The sequence below is a fragment of the Arachis stenosperma genome, chromosome 6, assembly GCF_014773155.1.
Source record: "Arachis stenosperma cultivar V10309 chromosome 6, arast.V10309.gnm1.PFL2, whole genome shotgun sequence".
Taxonomy (NCBI): domain Eukaryota; kingdom Viridiplantae; phylum Streptophyta; class Magnoliopsida; order Fabales; family Fabaceae; genus Arachis; species Arachis stenosperma.
Genome location: NC_080382.1, coordinates 16,494,190 through 16,515,052, shown reverse-complemented (window position 1 = coordinate 16,515,052; position 20,863 = coordinate 16,494,190). Strand labels below are relative to the sequence as shown.

At 40.6% G+C, this 20,863-nt stretch overlaps 1 non-coding gene across 1 annotated transcript; it reads left to right on the top strand.

The window, feature by feature from the left end:
• Window positions 1-8,265: 8,265 nt before the first annotated feature.
• LOC130937216 (small nucleolar RNA R71) lies at window positions 8,266-8,373 on the top strand. The gene has a single exon (XR_009068444.1). It is a non-coding gene; the product is annotated as a small nucleolar RNA R71 (small nucleolar RNA).
• Window positions 8,374-20,863: the final 12,490 nt, after the last annotated feature.

Here is a 20,863-nt window from a genome sequence, read left to right as displayed (position 1 = left end):
CTTGGTTCAGATTCAGATTCTGAATCAGAATCTGAGCCCTCTTGCCTCTGCTTTCTTTTTCTTGAGTCCATTCTGCAGGCAAACAATTGTCATTTAGAACATACTAAAAATACACCCAAATGGATTCACGAGATACACCCAACTAAATATACAATATACACCCAAAACAGCAAACGAAACACACCCTACTTAATAAGCTACATACACCCAACGTGGACAAACAAAATACACCCAAACCGAAAAAGAAATTACACCCAAGTATCTTACTTTTTCCCCTTTTTGCCGGGGTGTTTAATTCCCGAATCCTCCGAGTCTTCTTGAGCCTCAGACTCAGAGGTAGAAGTGTCACTGTCAGTAGTTTCTGTCTCCGAAGACGATGTTGAGCTCGCCTTCCTTTTTTTTGTTTTTTTTATTTCTTGTTTTTTTTGTTTTTTTTTTGTTTTTTTCTCATTTTTTCTTTTGTCTCTGCCAAATTCAGAATCCCCTGAAACATGAGATATTTTAGTTAGCACCATTCGGGTAAATAAAATACACCAACTTATTATGATTACTCACCAAAATTTCCTCTCTCTCTGCATTCATTCTTTCCACCAACTGCTCCTTAGTCCAGTTGGCAATTGATGAGCGGATAATTTGTACGCTTTTTGGCATTATTTTTAGTATGTTTTTAGTATAATTAGTTAAGTTTTTAGTATATTTTTATTAGTTTTTAGTTAAAATTCACTTTTCTGGACTTTACTATGAGTTTGTGTTTTTTTCTGTGATTTCAGGTATTTTCTGACTGAAATTGAAGGTTCTGAGCAAAAATCTGATTCAGAGACTGAAAAGGACTGCAGATGCTGTTGGATTCTGACCTCCCTGCACTCGAAGTAAATTTTCTGAAGCTACAGAAGCCCAATTGGCGCGCTCTCAACGGCATTGGAAAGTAGACATCCTGGGCTTTCCAGCAATATATGATAGTCCATAGTTTGCCCAAGATTTGATGGCCCAAACCGGCATAGCAATTCGGCCTCAGAAATTCCAGCGTTAAACGCCGGAACTGGCATAAAACTTGGAGTTAAACGCCCAAACTGGCATGAAAGCTGGCGTTTAACTCCAGAAAAGGTCTCTACACGAAAATGCTTCATTGCTCAGCCCAAGCACATACCAAGTGGGCCCGGAAGTGGATTTTTATGTCATTTACTCATTTCTGTACACCCTAGGTTACTAGTTTACTATTAATAGGATCTTTTGACATTGTATCAGGACCTGATGACATTTTTACACATTTCATTGTATACCTTCCACGGCATGAGTCTCTAAACCCCATGGTTGGGGGTGAGGAGCTCTGCTGTGTCTTGATGGATTAATGCAATTACTACTGTTTCTTATTCAATCATGCTTGCTTCCATTCTAAGATATCACTTGTTCTTAACCCGGATGAATGTGATGATCCGTGACACTCATCACCATTCTCAACTAAGAACATGTGCCTGACAACCACCTCTGTTCTACTTTAGATTAAGTAGATATCTCTTGGGTTCCTTAAACAGAATCTTCGTGGTATAAGCTAGAACTGATGGCGGCATTCAAGAGAATCCGGAAGGTCTAAACCTTGTCTGTGGTATTCTGAGTAGGATTCAATGACTGAATGACTGTGACGTGCTTCAAACTCCTAACAGGCGGGGCGTTAGTGACAGACGCAAAAGGATCGATGGATTCTATTCTGGCCTGACCGAGAACCGACAGCTGATTAGCCATGCTGTGACAGAGCATAGGAACATTTTCACTGAGAGGATGGGAGGTAGCCATTGACAACGGTGAAACCCTACATACAGCTTGCCATGGAAGGAGCCTTGCGTGTTTGATGAAGAAGACAGTAGGAAAGCAGAGATTCAGAAGATGGAGCATCTCCAAAGCCTCAACCTATTCTCCATTACTGCAAAACAAGTACCTATTTCATGTTCTTTTGCTTTTCACAATCAATCCTGATAATTTCTGATATCCTGACTAAGATTTACAAGATAACCATAGCTTGCTTCAAGCCGACAATCTCCGTGGGATCGACCCTTGCTCACGCAAGGTATTACTTGGACGACCCAGTGCACTTGCTGGTTAGTTGTGCGGGATTGCAAAAGTGTTATTGCAATTTCGTGCACCAAGTTTTTGGCGCCGTTGCCGGGGATTGTTCGAGTTTGGACAACTGACGGTTTATCTTGTTGCTTAGATTAGGACTGTTTTATTTTTGTTGGTTTAGAGTCTTTTAGTTGAGTCTAGTTTCATATTCTAAGTTTGGTGTCAATTGCATACTTTTGTTTTTCTTTTGATTTTCGAATTTGCATGTTCTTAGTCCCTTTTTGATTCATAAAAATTCTAAGTTTGGTGTCCTCTTTGTGTTTTTCCATTAAAAATTTTCGAAAATTAGTGTTTGATTTTCTAAAAATTTTAAGTTTGGTGTCTTTTTGTTGTTTTTCTCTTTCCTCTTTTTAAAAATCAAATCTTTTTCATAAAAATTTTTCAATCATATCTTTTTAATTGCTCTTTTCAAAATCTTTTTAAATAACTAATTGATTCAGTTCTCAATTTGCTTTGATTATATTTTCTTTTTGATTTTCGAATTTTTATCTTAATTTCCTTTTATTTTATCTTAATTTTTTTTCGTTTAATTAAAAAAAAAAACAAACAAAATTTATCTGTTTGCAATCATTATCATTTTCCTTTTGTCCATTATGGACCTAAGAGGGATTGATCAGTCCAAAAGGACTCTGGGGTCATATGCTAACCCCATTACAGCTGCATATGGGAGTAGCATCTGCACACCTCCCATCAAAGCAAGCAGCTTTGAGCTAAATCCTCAACTCATTATCATAGTGCAGCAAAATTGCCAGTATTCCGGTCTTCCACAGGAAGAACCTACTGAGTTTCTGGCACAGTTCTTACAAATTGCTGACTGGTCGGCGAAATTGTGAACTATACTTTTTCACAACTCTCATAATCCCTGGTAATGGCTCCAAAAACTTGGTGCGCTCAATACCATGGCATTACACAACTTCGCACAACTAACCAGCAAGTGCACTGGGTCGTCCAAGTAATAAAACCTTACGTGAGTAAGGGTCGATCCCACGGAGATTGTTAGTATTGAAGCAAGCTATGGTCATCTTGTAAATCTTAGTCAGGCAAACTCAAATGTATATGATGATGATGAACGAAAATAACATAAAAGATAAAGATAGTGATACTTATGTATATCATTGGTGTAAGAGCTTCAGACAAGTGTATGAAGATGCCTTCCCTTCCGTCTCTCTGCTTTCCTACAGCCTTCATCCAATCCTTCTTACTCCTTTCCATGGCAAACTCGTGTAGGGTCTCACTGTTGTCAGCAGCTACCTCCCATCCTCTCAGTGAAAGCGATTGCATATGTCCTGTCACGGCATAGCGGAATTCATCTGTCGGTTCTCAATCAGGCGCGGAATAGAATCCAGTGATTCTTTTGCGTTATCACTAACGCCCCCGCCCTCAGGGTTTGAAGCACGTCACAGTCATTCAGTCATTGAATCCTACTCAGAACACCACAGACAAGGTTAGACCTTCCGGATTCTCTTGAATGCTGCCATCAGGTCCTGCCTATACCACGAAGACTCCGAAGAATCCAAGAGATATTCACTAAGCCTCGAATGCTTGTAGAACAAGAATGGTTGTCAGTCACCTTGTTCATAGGTGAGAGTGGTGATGGGCGTCAATCATCACCATCATCATGTTGAAGAACAAGTGATATCTTGGTAAAAGAACAAGCGGAATTGAATGGAAGAACAATAGTAATTGCATTAATACTCGAGGTACAGCAGAGCTTCACACCCTTAATCTATGGTGTGTAGAAACTCCACCGTTGAAAATACATAAGCATAAGGTCCAGGCATGGCCGAATGGCCAGCCTCCCAAAGATCTAAGATAGCATAAAAGTGAAGATAGCTACCAAAGTCTACTAATACAATAGTAAAAGGTCCTATTAATAGTAAACTAGTAACCTAAGGTGTACAGAAATGAGTAAATGACATAAAAATCCACTTCCGGGCCCACTTGGTGTGTGCTTGGGCTGAGCAATCAAGGAAATTCGTGTAGAGACCTTTTCTGGAGTTAAACGCCAGCTCCCATGCCAGTTTGGGCGTTTAACTCCAACTTTTATTCCTGTTCCGGCGTTTAACGCTGGAATTCCTGAGGCCGGATTGCTTCGCGGGTTTGGGCCATCAAATCTTGGACAAAGTATGGACTATTATATATTGCTGGAAAGCCCTGGATGTCTACTTTCCAACGCCGTTGAGAGCGCGCCAATTGGGCTTTTGTAGCTCCAGAAAATCCACTTCGAGTGCAGGGAGGTCAGAATCCAACAGCATCTGCAGTCCTTTTTGGTCTCTGAATCAGATTTTTGCTCAGGTCCCTCAATTTCAGCCAGAAAATACCTGAAATCACAGAAAAACACACAAACTCATAGTAAAGTCCAGAAAAGTGAATTTTAAATAAAAACTAATAAAAATGTACTAAAATCTAACTAAAAGATATCAAAACATACTAAAAACAATGCCAAAAAGTATACAAATTATCCGCTCATCACAACACCAAACTTAAATTGTTGCTTGTCCTCAAGCAACTGAAAATCAAATAAGATCAAAAGAAGAGAATATGCAATGAATTCCAAAAACATCTGTGAAGATCAGTATTAATTAGATGAGCGGGGCTTTTAACCTTCTGTCTCTGAACAGTTTTGGCATCTCAATCTATCCCTTGAAATTCAGAATGGTTGGCTTCTTTAGGAACTCAGAGTCCAGATAGTGTTAATGATTCTCCTAGTAAAGTATGATGATTCTTGAACATAGCTATTTATTGAGTCTTGGCTGTGGCCCAAAGCACTCTGTCTTCCAGTATTACCACCGGATACATACATGCCACAGACACATAATTGGGTGAACCTTTTCAGATTGTGACTCAGCTTTGCTAAAGTCCCCAATTAGAGGTGTCCAGGGTTCTTAAGCACACTCTTATTTGCCTTGGATCACAACTTTATTTCTTTTCTTTTTCTTTCTTTTCTTTCTTTTTTTTTCGATTTTTTTTTTCGGTTTTTTTCTCTTTTTTTTTTATTTTTTTTTTGAATAGCTTTTTCTTGCTTCAAGAATCATTTTATTGATTTTTCAGATCCTCAGTAACATGTCTCCTTTTTCATCATTCTTTCAAGAGCCAACATTCATGAACCACAAATTCAAGATACATATGCACTGTTCAAGCATACATTCAGAGAACAAAAATATTGCCACCACATCAAAATAATTAAACTATTATAAAATTCAAAATTCATGCAATTCTTCCTTTTTCAATTAAGCATATTTTTATTCAAGAAAGGTGATGGATTCATAGGACATTCATAACTTTAAGGCATAGACACTAAGACACTAATGATCATAAGACACAAACATGGATAACATAAAGCATAAAATTCGAAAAACAAAGGAATAAAGAACAAGGAAATCAAGGAATGGGTCCACCTTAGTGATGGCGGCTCTTCCTTGCTTTTGAAGGTCCTATGGAGTGCTTGAGCTCCTCAATGTCTCTTCCTTGTCTTTGTTGCTCCTCCCTCATGATTCTTTGATCTTCTCTAATTTCATGGAGGAGAATGGAGTGTTCTTGATGCTCCACCCTTAGTTGTCCCATGTTGGAACTTAATTCTCCTAGGGAGGTGTTTAGTTGCTCCCAATAGTCTCGTGGAGGAAAGTGCATCCCTTGAGGTATCTCAGGGATCTCTTGATGAGAAGGGTCTCTTGTTTGCTCCATCTTCTTCTTAGTGATGGGCTTGAGGTCATGCCTTCTCAGTTGAACCGGCTTTGGATGCCATAAATGGTTATGGAAAAACAAAGAGCAATGCTTTTACCACACCAAACTTGAAAGGTTTGCTCGTCCTCGAGCAAAAGAAGAAAGAAGAGAGTAGAAGAAGAAGAAATGGGGGAGAGGGAGATGGCTTTGTGGTTCGGCCAAAAAGGGGGAGAAGTGGTGGTTTATGAAGGATGGATGTGAGTGGTGAAGAGAAAGAGATGTTGAGGTGATTGGTGAATGGGTGAAGAAGAAGAGAGAGAGTGGTGGGGTTGGTGGGGATCCTGTGGGGTCCACAGATCCCGAGGTGTCAAGGAAAAGTCATCCCTGCACCAAATGGCATCAAAATCCACGTTTTGAGCCATTTCTGGCGTTAAACGCCGGGCTGGTGCCCATTCCTGGCGTTTAACGCCAGGTTGTTGCCCTTTACTGGCGTTTAACGCCAGTCTGGTGCCCTTTTCTGGCGTTAAACGCCCAGAAAGGTGCCAGACTGGGCGTTAAACGCCCAACTGCTAGGCTGACTGGCGTTTGAACGCCAGCAGCATCTTCCTCCAGGGTGTGCTGTTTTTCTTCCTGTTTTTCATTTTGTTTTTGCTTTTTTCATTGTTTTTGTGACTTCTTATGATCATCAACCTACAAAAAAGATAAAATAACAAAAGAAAATAATTAATTATAAAACATTGGGTTGCCTCCCAACAAGCGCTTCTTTAGTGTCATTAGCTTGACAGAGGACTCCCATGGAGCCTCAGAAACACTCAGAACCTTGTTGAAACCTCCCAACACCAAACTTAGAGTTTGAATGTGGGGTTTCAACACCAAACTTAGATTTTGGTTGTGGCCTCCCAACACCAAACTTAGAGTTTGACTGTGGGGGCTCTGCTTGGCTCTGTTTTGAGAGAAGCTCTTCATGCTTCTTCTCCATGATGATAGAGGGATATCCTTGGGCCTTAAACACCATGGATTCTTCATTCACTTGAATGATCAACTCTCCTCTATCAACATCAATCACAGCCTTTGCTGTGGCTAGGAATGGTCTGCCAAGGATGATGGATTCATCCATGCACTTCCCAGTCTCTAGGACTATGAAATCAGTAGGAATGTAATGGTTTTCAACCTTAACCAGAACATCCTCTACAAGTCCATGGGCTTGTTTTCTTGAGTTGTCTGCCATCTCTAGTGAGATTTTTGCAGCTTGCACCTCAAAGATCCCTAATTTCTCCATTACAGAGAGGGGCATGAGGTTTACACTTGACCCTAAGTCACACAAGGCCTTCTTGAAGGTCATGGTGCCTATGGTACAAGGTATAGAAAACTTCCCAGGATCCTGCCTCTTTTGAGGCAGTTTCTGCCTAGACAGGTCATCCAGTTCTTTGGTGAGCAAGGGAGGTTCATCTTCCCAAGTCTCATTTCCAAATAACTTGTCATTTAGCTTCATGATTGCTCCAAGGTATTTAGCAACTTGCTCTTCAGTGACATACTCATCCTCTTCAGAGGAAGAATACTCATCAGAGCTCATGAAAGGCAGTAGCAAGTCCAAGGGAATCTCTATGGTCTCAGTCTGAGCCTCAGATTCCCAAGGTTCCTCATTGGGGAACTCATTAGAGGCCAGTGGACGTCCAGTGAGGCCTTCCTCAGTGGCGTTCACTGCCTCTTCTTCCTCCCAGAATTCGGCCATGTTTATGGCTTTGCACTCTCCTTTTGGATTTCTTCAGTGTTACTTGGGAGAGTGCTTGGAGGAAGTTCAGTAATTTTCTTGCTCAGCTGACCCACTTGTCCTTCCAAATTCCTAATGGAAGATCTAGTTTCAGTCATGAAACTTTGAGTGGTTTTGATCAGATCAGAGACCATGGTTGCTAAGTCAGAATTATTCTGCTTAGAGCTCTCTGTCTGTTGCTGAGAAGATGATGGAAAAGGCTTGCCATTGTTAAACCTGTTTCTTCCACCATTGTTATTGAAACCTTGTTGAGGTCTCTCGTGATTCTTCCATGAAAGATTTGGGTGATTTCTCCATGAAGAATTATAGGTGTTACCATAGGGTTCTCCTAGGTAATTTACCTCTTCCATGGAAGGGTTCTCAGGATCATAAGCTTCTTCCTCAGATGAAGCTTCCTTAGTACTGTTTGGTGCATTTTGCATTCCAGACAGACTTTGAGAAATCAAATTGACTTGTTGAGTCAATATTTTATTCTGGGCCAAAATGGCATTCAGAGTGTCAATATCAAGAACTCCTTTCTTCTGACTAGTCCCATTGTTCACAGGATTTCTTTCAGAAGTGTACATGAATTGGTTATTTGCAACCATTTCAATCAGTTCTTGAGCTTCAGTAGGCGTCTTCTTCAGATGAAGAGATCCTCCTGCAGAGCTATCCAAGGACATCTTAGATAGTTCAGAGAGACCATCATAGAAAATACCTATGATGCTCCATTCAGAAAGCATGTCAGAAGGACATTTTCTGATTAATTGTTTGTATCTTTCCCAAGCTTCATAGAGGGATTCTCCATCCTTTTGTCTAAAGGTTTGGACTTCCACTCTAAGCTTACTCCATCTTTGTGGTGGAAAGAATTTTGCCAAGAAGGCATTGACTAGCTTTTCCCAAGAGTCCAGGCTTTCTTTAGGTTGAGAGTCCAACCATATTCTAGCTCTGTCTCTTACAGCAAAAGGGAATAGCATCAGTCTATAGACTTCAGGGTCAACCCCATTAGTCTTGACTGTGTCACAGATTTGCAAGAATTCAGCTAAAAACTGATGAGGATCTTCCATTGGAAGTCCATGGAACTTGCAATTCTGTTGCATTAGAGAAACTAATTGAGGCTTAAGTTCAAAGTTGTTTGCTCCAATGGCAGGGATAGAGATGCTTCTCCCATAAAAATCAGGAGTAGGTGCAGTAAAGTCACCCAGCACCTTCCTTGCATTGTTTGCATTGTTGTTGTTTTCTGCTGCCATGTTTTCTTCCTTGAAGAATTCGGTCAGCTTCAACAAGAATGCCTTTGTCTTTGTTCCTGCTCATATGAAAGAGAAGAAAACAAGAAAATATGGAATCCTCTATGTCACAGTATAGAGATTCCTTGAGGTGTCAGAGGAAAAGAAAAGTAGAAAGAAGAAGGAGAAGATAAATTCGAACTTTAGTTAGATAAGGTTCGAATTGTGCATTGAGAAGGAGTGGCACTCCATAAATAGAAGGATGTGGGAAGGAGGGAAGTTTATTTTCGAAAATCAAGTGAAAAATTTTGAAATTATTTTGAAAAACATTAATTAATTTTCGAAAATAAAAGTGGAAAAGAAATTAAGTGATTTTTGAAAAAGAATTTGAAATTAGAAATTAAGAAGATTTGATTGAAAGTTATTTTGAAAAAGATGTGGTTAAGAAGATATGAAAAAAATGTGATTGAGAAGATATGATTTGAAAACTTTTTTAAAAGATATGATTTGAAAACCATTTGAAAAGATATGATTTTAAAAATGAATGACTTGCCTAACAAGAAAAGATATGATTTGAAACATTCAAACCTTTCTCAACAGAAAAGGTAACAATCTTGTGATGTTCAATCAAATCATTAATTGTTAGTAAGTATCTTTGAAAAAGGAAAGAAATTGATTTTGAAAACATTTGATTGAAAAGATATGATTTGAAAAAGATTTGATTTTGAAAAACTTTGAAAACTTGAAAAAAAATTGATTTGAAAACAAAATCTTCCCCCTAGCACCATCTGGCGTTAAACGCCCAGAATGGTATACATTCTGGCGTTTAACGCCCAAAATGCTACCTCTTTGGGCGTTAAACGCCCAACCAGGTACCCTGGCTGGCGTTTAAACGCCAGTCTGCCTTCTTCACTGGGCATTTTTGAATGCTCAGCTTTTTCTGTATAATTCCTCTGCAGTATGTTCTAAATCTTCAATTCTTTGTATCATTGACTTGAAAAGACACAAATTAAAAATATTTTGGATTTTTTAATAATCAAAATGCAACAAGAATCAAAAAATGCATGCAGACACCAAACTTAGCAGTTTGTGTACTACTGACACTAACATATGAGAATGCATATGAGACACAAAAAAAATACTTCAAAATATAACAAAGACATGCATTTGACACCAAACTTAAGATGAGACTCTAGACTCAAACAAGAAATATTTTTGGATTTTATGGTTTTGCAAATTTTTTGGTATTTTCGAAAATTAAGTGAAAAAAAGTATCAAATTCTTAATGAGAATTCCAGGAATCAGTGCAATGCTAGTCTAAGGCTCCGGTCCAGGAATTAGACATGGCTTCACAGCCAGCCAAGCTTTCAAAGAAAGCTTCGGTCCAAAACACTAGACATGACCAAAGGTCAGCCAAGCCTTAGCAAAATCACTGCTCCAAAAGCAAGATGATACAAATCAACAAGCTCTTGTGGTGATAAGTTGAAACCTCGGTCCAATCAGATTAGACATGGCTTCTCAGCCAGCCAGATCTCAACAAATCATCATGAAACTCTAGAATTCACCTTCAAGAATTTCGAAAAAAAAATACCTAATCTAAGCAACAAGATGAACCGTCAGTTGTCCAGCCTAAACAATCCCGGGCAATAACACCAAAAATTTGATGTTGTTGCCGGATCTTGGCTCTGATGTTACCAAAAGCTTGCTCAAAACATGAACAATCCCCGGCAACGGCGCCAAAAACTTGGTCGGCGAAATTGTGAACTATACTTTTTCACAACTCTCATAATCCCTGGTAATGGCTCCAAAAACTTGGTGCGCTCAATACCATGGCATTACACAACTTCGCACAACTAACCAGCAAGTGCACTGGGTCGTCCAAGTAATAAAACCTTACGTGAGTAAGGGTCGATCCCACGGAGATTGTTAGTATTGAAGCAAGCTATGGTCATCTTGTAAATCTTAGTCAGGCAAACTCAAATGTATATGATGATGATGAACGAAAATAACATAAAAGATAAAGATAGTGATACTTATGTATATCATTGGTGTAAGAGCTTCAGACAAGTGTATGAAGATGCCTTCCCTTCCGTCTCTCTGCTTCCTACAGCCTTCATCCAATCCTTCTTACTCCTTTCCATGGCAAACTCGTGTAGGGTCTCACTGTTGTCAGCAGCTACCTCCCATCCTCTCAGTGAAAGCGATTGCATATGTCCTGTCACGGCATAGCGGAATTCATCTGTCGGTTCTCAATCAGGCGCGGAATAGAATCCAGTGATTCTTTTGCGTTATCACTAACGCCCCCGCCCTCAGGGTTTGAAGCACGTCACAGTCATTCAGTCATTGAATCCTACTCAGAACACCACAGACAAGGTTAGACCTTCCGGATTCTCTTGAATGCTGCCATCAGGTCCTGCCTATACACGAAGACTCCGAAGAATCCAAGAGATATTCACTAAGCCTCGAATGCTTGTAGAACAAGAATGGTTGTCAGTCACCTTGTTCATAGGTGAGAGTGTGATGGGCGTCAATCATCACCATCATCATGTTGAAGAACAAGTGATATCTTGGTAAAAGAACAAGCGGAATTGAATGGAAGAACAATAGTAATTGCATTAATACTCGAGGTACAGCAGAGCTTCACACCCTTAATCTATGGTGTGTAGAAACTCCACCGTTGAAAATACATAAGCATAAGGTCCAGGCATGGCCGAATGGCCAGCCTCCCAAAGATCTAAGATAGCATAAAAGTGAAGATAGCTACCAAAGTCTACTAATACAATAGTAAAGGTCCTATTAATAGTAAACTAGTAACCTAAGGTGTACAGAAATGAGTAACTGACATAAAAATCCACTTCCGGGCCCACTTGGTGTGTGCTTGGGCTGAGCAATCAGGAAATTCGTGTAGAGACCTTTTCTGGAGTTAAACGCCAGCTCCCATGCCAGTTTGGGCGTTTAACTCCAACTTTTATTCCTGTTCCGGCGTTTAACGCTGGAATTCCTGAGGCCGGATTGCTTCGCGGGTTTGGGCCATCAAATCTTGGACAAAGTATGGACTATTATATATTGCTGGAAAGCCCTGGATGTCTACTTTCCAACGCCGTTGAGAGCGCGCCAATTGGGCTTCTGTAGCTCCAGAAAATCCACTTCGAGTGCAGGGAGGTCAGAATCCAATAGCATCTGCAGTCCTTTTTGGTCTCTGAATCAGATTTTTGCTCAGGTCCCTCAATTTCAGCCAGAAAATACCTGAAATCACAGAAAAACACACAAACTCATAGTAAAGTCCAGAAAAGTGAATTTTAAATAAAAACTAATAAAAATGTACTAAAATCTAACTAAAAGATATCAAAAACATACTAAAAACAATGCCAAAAAGTATACAAATTATCCGCTCATCACTGACACAGTACATGATAAAGAGGTAGATCAGGATGTCTACAGACTATTACTGTTTCCATTTGCTGTAAAGGATCAAGCTAAAAGGTGGTTGAATAACCAACCTACAGCAAGCATAAAGACATGGAAACAGTTGTCAGACAAATTCCTGAATCATTTTTACCCTCCAAAGAGGATGACACAGCTAAGGCTGGACATCCAAGGCTTTAAACAAGAGGATAATGAATCCCTTTATAATGCCTGGGAGAGGTATAGAGGTATGCTTAGAAAATGCCCCTCTGAAATGTTTTCAGAGTGGGTACAGTTAGACATCTTCTACTATGGGCTTACAGAAAAAGCTCAGATGTCTTTAGACCACTCAGCTGGTGGATCCATACACATGAGGAAGACAATTGAAGAAGCTCAAGAGCTTATAGACACTGTTGCTAGAAACCAATACTTGTATTCTAGCAATGAGTTCGTTCCAAAGGAGGAAGTCATGGCATTAGTCACTGATCCTAATTCTCAAGAACAGATGAATGAGCTTAATCAACAATTGCTCCTGATGACAGAACAGTTAGCAGAATTTAAAAAAATGCTCCATGATACTAAGGTTGCTAACAAGAGCATAGAACTGCAGTTGAATCAAGCAAAACAGCAAATATCTAAACAGATAACAGAAGAATGTCAAGCAGTTCAACTGAGGAGTGGGAAGACACTGAATACCTCTGCTCAAAAGAGCAGAAAGCCAAACAAGGAACAATTGACAGAGGATAACCAAGCCACTGTTCAAATCCCTCTGAGGACAGTAAGCCCAGAGAGGAGTGCTATTGGCGTTCAAACGCCAGAAAGGGAAGGAAAGCTGGCGTTAAACGCCCATTCCCTGCCCAGTTCTGGCGTTCAAACGCCAGAAAAGGGAGAAAAGCTGGCGTTAAACGCCCATTTTCCACCAATTCCTGGCGTTCATACGCCAAGGGAAGATCAGACACCTGAGAGTGCTGACAGTAATCCCCCTAACAAGGCTTTTCAACCACTTCTGTAAGGAATAAACCTGCAGCATCTAAGGTTGAAGAATATCAAGCCAAGATGCCTTATCCTCAGAAACTCCGCAAGGCGGAACAGGATAAGCAATTTGCCCGCTTTGCAGACTATTTAAGGACTCTTGAAATAAAGATTCCGTTTGCAGAGGCACTTGAGCAAATACCTTCTTATGCTAAGTTCATGAAAGAGATCTTAAGTCATAAGAAGGATTGGAGAGAAACTGAAAAAGTGTTTCTCACTGAAGAATGCAGTGCAGTCATTCTGAAAAGCTTACCAGAAAAGCTTCAAGATCCTGGAAGCTTTATGATACCATGCACATTAGAGGGCGCTTGCACCAAGACAGCCCTATGTGATCTTGGAGCAAGCATCAATCTAATACCTGCATCCACTATCAGAAAGCTTGGGTTGGCTGGAGAAGTCAAACCAACCAGGATATGCCTCCAACTTGCTGATGGCTCCATTAAACACCCATCAGGCATAATAGAGGACATGATTGTCAAGGTTGGACCCTTTGCCTTTCCAACTGACTTTGTGGTGCTGGAAATGGAGGAGCACAAGTGCAACTCTCATTCTAGGAAGACCTTTCCTAGCAACTGGACGAACTCTTTGATGTACAAAGAGGGGAAGTAACCCTGAGAGTCAATGAGGATGAGTTCAAGTTGAATGCTGTAAAAGCTATGCAGCATCCAAACACTCCAAATGACTGCATGGGCGCTGACATTATTGACTCTCTGGTAGAAGAGATCAATATGGCTGAAAGCCTAGAATCAGAGCTTGAGGACATCTTCAAAGATGCTCAACCTGATCAAGAAGAACTAGAGGAAGCAAAGGAATTTTCGAAAATTCCTCAGGAAGAGGATAAACCTCCCAAGCCTGAACTCAAACCTCTACCACCATCCCTGAAGTACGCATTTCTGGGAGAGGGTGACACTTTTCCAGTGATTATAAGCTCTGCTTTAAATCCACAGGAAGAGGAAGCACTGATTCAAGTGCTAAGGACTCACAAGACAGCTCTTGGGTGGTCCATAAGTGATCTTAAGGGCATTAGCCCAGCTAGATGCATGCACAAGATCCTGTTGGAGGATAATGCTAAACCAGTGGTTCAACCACAGAGGAGGCTAAATCCAGCCATGAAGGAGGTGTGCAGAAAGAGTCACTAAATTACTAGAGGCTGGGATTATTTATCCTATTTCTGATAGCCCCTGGGTGAGCCCTGTCCAAGTTGTCCCCAAAAAGGGAGGGATGACAGTGGTTCATAATGAAAAAAATGAACTGGTTCCTACAAGAACAGTCACAGGGTGGCGCATGTGTATTGACTACAGAAGGCTCAATACAGCCACCAGAAAGGACCATTTTCCTTTACCATTCATAGACCAAATGCTAGAAAGACTAGCTGGTCATGATTACTACTGCTTTTTGGATGGCTATTCAGGCTACAACCAAATTGCAGTAGACCCTCAGGACCAAGAGAAAACAGCATTTACTTGCCCTTCTGGCGTGTTTGCTTACAGAAGGATGCCTTTTGGTCTGTGCAATGCACCTGCAACCTTTCAGAGGTGCATGCTCTCTATCTTCTCAGATATGGTAGAGAAATTTCTGGAAGTCTTCATGGATGACTTCTCAGTATATGGAGACTCATTCAGCTCCTGTCTTAACCACCTATCACTTGTCCTGAAAAGATGCCAAGAGACTAACCTGGTTTTAAACTGGGAGAAATGTCACTTTATGGTGACTGAAGGAATTGTCCTTGGGCACAAAATTTCAAGCAGGGGAATAGAGGTGGATAAGGCAAAGGTAGAGGTAATTGAAAAATTACCACCACCTGCCAATGTTAAGGCAATCAGAAGCTTTCTGGGGCATGCAGGATTCTACAGAAGGTTTATAAAGGATTTTTCGAAAATTGCAAAACCTCTGAGTAATCTGCTAGCTGCTGACACACCATTTGTGTTTGACACACAGTGTCTGCAGGCATTTGAGACCCTGAAAGCTAAACTGGTCACAGCACCAGTCATCTTTGCACCAGATTGGGCATTACCATTTGAATTAATGTGTGATGCCAGTGATCATGCCATTGGTGCAGTGTTAGGACAGAGGTATAACAAACTTCTGCATGTCATTTACTATGCTAGCCATGTTCTAAATGATGCACAGAAGAATTACACAACCACAGAAAAAGAATTACTTGCAGTGGTTTATGCCATTGACAAGTTTAGATCTTATCTACTAGGATCCAAGGTGGTTGTGTACACTGACCATGCTGCTCTTAAATACTTACTCACAAAGCAGGATTCAAAACCCAGGCTTATTAGATGGGTGTTGCTTCTGCAAGAGTTTGATATAGAAATAAGAGACAGAAAAGGGACAGAGAACCAAGTAGCTGATCATCTGTCCCGAATAGAACCAGTAGCTGGGGCGTCCCTCCCTTCTACTGAGATCTCTGAGACTTTCCCAGATGAGCAACTCTTTGCCATTCAGGAAGCTCCATGGTTTGCAGATATTGCAAATTATAAAGCTGTGAGGTTCATACCCAAGGAGTACAGCAGAGTGCAAAGAAAGAAATTGCTTTCAGATGCCAAGTACTACCTCTGGGATGAACCATATCTCTTTAAGAGATGTGCTGACGGAGTGATCCGCAGATGTGTACCCAGAGAAGAAGCACAAAGGATCTTATGGCATTGCCATGGATCACAGTATGGAGGACATTTTGGAAGTGAGCGAACAGCCACTAAAGTCCTCCAGTGTGGCTTCTACTGGCCTACTCTCTATAAAGATTCCCGAGAGTTTGTGCGTAACTGTGACAGTTGCCAAAGAGCTGGTAACCTGCCTCACGGATATGCCATGCCTCAACAAGGGATATTAGAGATAGAATTGTTTGATGTATGGGGAATTGACTTCATGGGGCCATTCCCACCATCATACTCAAACACTTACATTCTGGTGGCGGTGGACTATGTCTCTAAGTGGGTAGAAGCAATTGCTACACCCACTAATGATACCAAGACCGTGCTAAAATTCCTCCAGAAACACATCTTCAGCAGATTTGGTGTTCCCAGAGTACTAATCAGTGATGGGGGCTCTCATTTTTGCAACAAACAGCTATACTCTGCTATGGTTAGATATGGAATCAGCCATAAAGTGGCAACTCCGTATCATCCACAGACAAATGGGCAAGCTGAAGTCTCTAACAGAGAGCTAAAAAGAATCCTAGAACGGACTGTGATAGCCCGAAGAAAGGATTGGGCAAAGAGCTTGGATGATGCTCTGTGGGCATACAGAACAGCATTCAAGACTCCTATAGGAACCTCTCCATACCAACTGGTGTATGGGAAGGCCTGTCATTTGCCTGTGGAACTGGAGCATAAAGCCTACTGGGCAACCAGATTCCTAAACATGGATGCTCAGTTAGCTGGTGAAAAAAGATTGCTCCAGTTAAATGAGCTAGAGGAGTTCAGACTCAATGCCTTTGAAAATGCAAAAATTTATAAGGAAAAGGCAAAGAAGTGGCATGACAAGAAATTGTCAACCAGAGTCTTTGAGCCAGGACAAAAAGTTCTGCTCTTCAACTCCAGGCTCAAATTGTTCCCAGGAAAACTCAAATCCCGGTGGAGGGGTCCGTATGTGATCACAGGAGTGTCACCATATGGATATGTTGAGCTTCAAGATATTGATTCTGACAAAAAGTTCATTGTTAATGGACAGAGAATCAAGCATTATCTTGAGAGCAATTTTGAGCAGGAATGCTCAAAACTGAGACTTGAGTGATTCTCAGTGAAGGTCCAGCTAAAGACAGTAAAGAAGCGCTTGCTGGGAGGCAACCCAGTCATTAGGAGGTTATATGATTAGTTCTTACAGAGGCAAGTATCAAAAATGAAGGAATTCACAGAGTTACAGAAGGATTCAGCTCAAAAAGCAGAGAAAATGAGCTTACTGGCGAAAAAACGCCAGTAAGGGGCATTTTGGGCGTTAAACGCCAGAATGGGTACCATTCTGGGCGTTTAACGCCAGGAATGGTGCCATTTTGGGCGTTAAACGCCAGAATGGGCACCATTCTGGGCGTTTAACGCCAGGTGTGCAGCATCCTGGGTGTTTAGAAAAACGCCCAGTGATAAAGGATTTCTGGCGTTTAACGCCAGCCATGGCACCTGGCTGGGCGTTAAACGCCCAAAAGGGGCAACAATTGGGCGTTAAACGCCAGAATGGGTGCCATTCTGGGCGTTTAACGCCAGAAAGGTGGGGGGACCACAGTTTCGTTTTCAACTCAGATTTTTTCAAATTTTCCTTTTATTACCCATACTCTTCTACATAAATGCACTTCAACCTTTCATCATTCACTTTCAAATCTTCACAAATCAAAACCATTCTTCAAATTTATTTCAAATTAATTACAAACATTGTTCAAAAATTTCACCCTTTCTCAATTTCTTTCCATATCTTCTCAAATCTCCTTTCAAATTTCTCTCTTTTTTTTTCGAAAACTCCCCTCCCCACCTTATAAATTCACGTTTGGCTCCCTCTTTTCACCACACCATTCGAATTTCCTCTTCCTCCCTCTCTCTTCCTTCCTTTCTTTTGCTTGAGGACAAGCAAACCTCAAAGTTTGGTGTGCTTTTCCGTGATCACTAAGCCAAGATTCATCAATATCATGGCTCCTAAGGGAAAACAAACCAATTTAAGAGGCAAGAAAGAGAATAATCCAAAGAATCTTTGGAATCAAGAGAAGTTCTTAACCAAAGAACATGAAGACCATTATCACAAAATAATGGGTCTGAGGTCAGTGATCCCGGAAGTAAAATTTGATCTGAAAGAAGATGAATATCTGGGGATCCAAGAGCAAATTCGAAACAGAGGATGGGAAGTTCTAACCAATCCTGAGACAAAGGTTGGAAGGAACATGGTTCAGGAATTCTACTCCAATCTGTGGCTGACAGATAAGCAGAGAATGACTGGAACCGCTTACCATACCTACAGAACCATGGTCAGAGGGAAAGTTATGTACTTCCATCTGGACAAAATAAGAGAAATCTTCAAGTTGCCTCAACTGCAAGATGATCCTGACTCCTTTAATAGGAGAATGGTGAGAGTAGATAAAGGGTTGGATCAAGTTCTTGAGGATATATGCCTCCCTGGAACTAAGTGGATAACCAATTCTAAGGGTGTCCCAAACCAACTCAAGAGGGGAGACCTCAAACCAATTGCAAGAGGTTGGCTAGACTTTATTGGGCGTTCCATATTGCCCACTAGCAACCATTCTGAGGTTACCATCAAGAGAGCAGTAATGATTCATTGCATTATGCTTGGAAAAGAAGTGGAGGTTCATCATGTGATTGCCTGTGAGATCTACACAATAGCAAATGGGAATTCCACTGTAACCAAATTGGCTTACCCAAGCTTGATCTCCTTGCTCTGTAAAGAGGCTGGGGTGAAGATGGAAGCAGATGAATTCATACCCATTGAACATCCAATCACCAAGAAGTCAATGGAAGGAGCAAGAGGAGCAGGGGCGTGAAATCCAAGAGATGAAACGCCAAAAGCTCTCCTCTCAAGTTGAGGGAGCATCCACTTCTCAAAATCAAGGTTGTTGAGTCCTAACTCTGTGAAAACCTCTATCATTAGGAGCTTATTTTTTTCGTTTTTGTTTTGTTTTTATATTTTTTAGTTTCATCTTATATTTATTTTCTGAGTCTTTGTCTTAATTCATAATTAATAAAATTTAAAGTTCATGCCTTAAAGATATGAATGTCCTATGAATCCATCACCTCTCTTAAATGAAAAATGCCTTAATCACAAAAGAACAAGAAGTACAGGATTTCGAATTTATCTCTGAAACTAGTTGAATTAGTTTGATGTGGTGACAATACTTTTTGTTTTCTGAATGAATGCTTGAACAGTGCATATGTCTTTTGAATTTGCTGTTTTAAGAATGTTAAAATTGTTGGCTCTTGAAAGAATGAGGAGAAAGAGAACTGTTATTGAGGATCTGAAAAATCATCAAATTGATTCTTGAAGCAAGAAAAAGCAGTACTCAAAAAAAAATTTCGAAAAAAAAAAGAAAAGAGAAGAAAAAGAAAAAGAAAGAAATAAAGTTGTGAACCAAGGCAAAAAGAGTGTGCTTAAGAACCTTGGACACCTCTAATTGGGGACTTTAGCAAAGCTGAGTCACAATCTAAAAAGGTTCACCCAATTATGTGTCTGTGGCATGTATGTATCCGGTGGTAATACTGGAAGACAGAGTGCTTTGGGCCACAGCCAAGACTCATACACTAGCTATGTTCAAGAATCATCATACTTAACTAGGAGAATCAATAACACTATCTGAGTTCTGAGTTCTCATAGATGCCAATCATTCTGAACTTCAAAGGATAGAGTGAGATGCCAAAACTGTTCGGAGGCAAAAAGCTACTAGTCCCGCTCATCTAATTGGAACTATGTTTCTTTAATATTTTGGAGTCTATAGTATATTCTCTTCTTTTTATTCTATTTTGACTTTCAGTTGCTTGGGGACAAGCAACAATTTAAGTTTGGTGTTGTGATGAGCGGATAATTTGTACGCTTTTTGGCATTGTTTTTAGTATGTTTTTAGTATAATTAGTTAAGTTTTTAGTATATTTTTATTAGTTTTTAGTTAAAATTTACTTTTCTGGACTTTACTATGAGTTTGTGTGTTTTTCTGTGATTTCAGGTATTTTCTGACTGAAATTGAAGGTTCTGAGCAAAAATCTGATTCAGAGACTGAAAAGGACTGCAGATGCTGTTGGATTCTGACCTCCCTGCACTCGAAGTGGATTTTCTGGAGCTACAGAAGCCCAATTGGCGCGCTCTCAACGGCATTGGAAAGTAGACATCCTGGGCTTTCCAGCAATATATGATAGTCCATAGTTTGCCCAAGATTTGATGGCCCAAACCGGCATAGCAATTCGGCCTCAGAAATTCCAGCGTTAAACGCCGGAACTGGCATAAAACTTGGAGTTAAACGCCCAAACTGGCATGAAAGCTGGCGTTTAACTCCAGAAAAGGTCTCTACACGAAAATGCTTCATTGCTCAGCCCAAGCACACACCAAGTGGGTCCGGAAGTGGATTTTTATGTCATTTACTCATTTCTGTACACCCTAGGTTACTAGTTTACTATTAATAGGATCTTTTGACATTGTATCAGGACCTGATGACATTTTTACACATTTCATTGTATACCTTCCACGGCATGAGTCTCTAAATCCCATGGTTGGGGGTGAGGAGCTCTGCTGTGTCTTGATGGATTAATGCAATTACTACTGTTTCTTATTCAATCATGCTTGCTTCCATTCTAAGATATCACTTGTTCTTAACCCGGATGAATGTGATGATCCGTGACACTCATCACCATTCTCAACTAAGAACATGTGCCTCACAACCACCTCTGTTCTACTTTAGATTAAGTAGATATCTCTTGGGTTCCTTAAACAGAATCTTCGTGGTATAAGCTAGAACTGATGGCGGCATTCAAGAGAATTCGGAAGGTCTAAACCTTGTCTGTGGTATTCTGAGTAGGATTCAATGACTGAATGACTGTGACGTGCTTCAAACTCCTAGCAGGCGGGGCGTTAGTGACAGACGCAAAAGGATCGATGGATTCTATTCCGGCCTGACCGAGAACCGACAGCTGATTAGCCATGCTGTGACAGAGCATAGGAACATTTTCACTGAGAGGATGGGAGG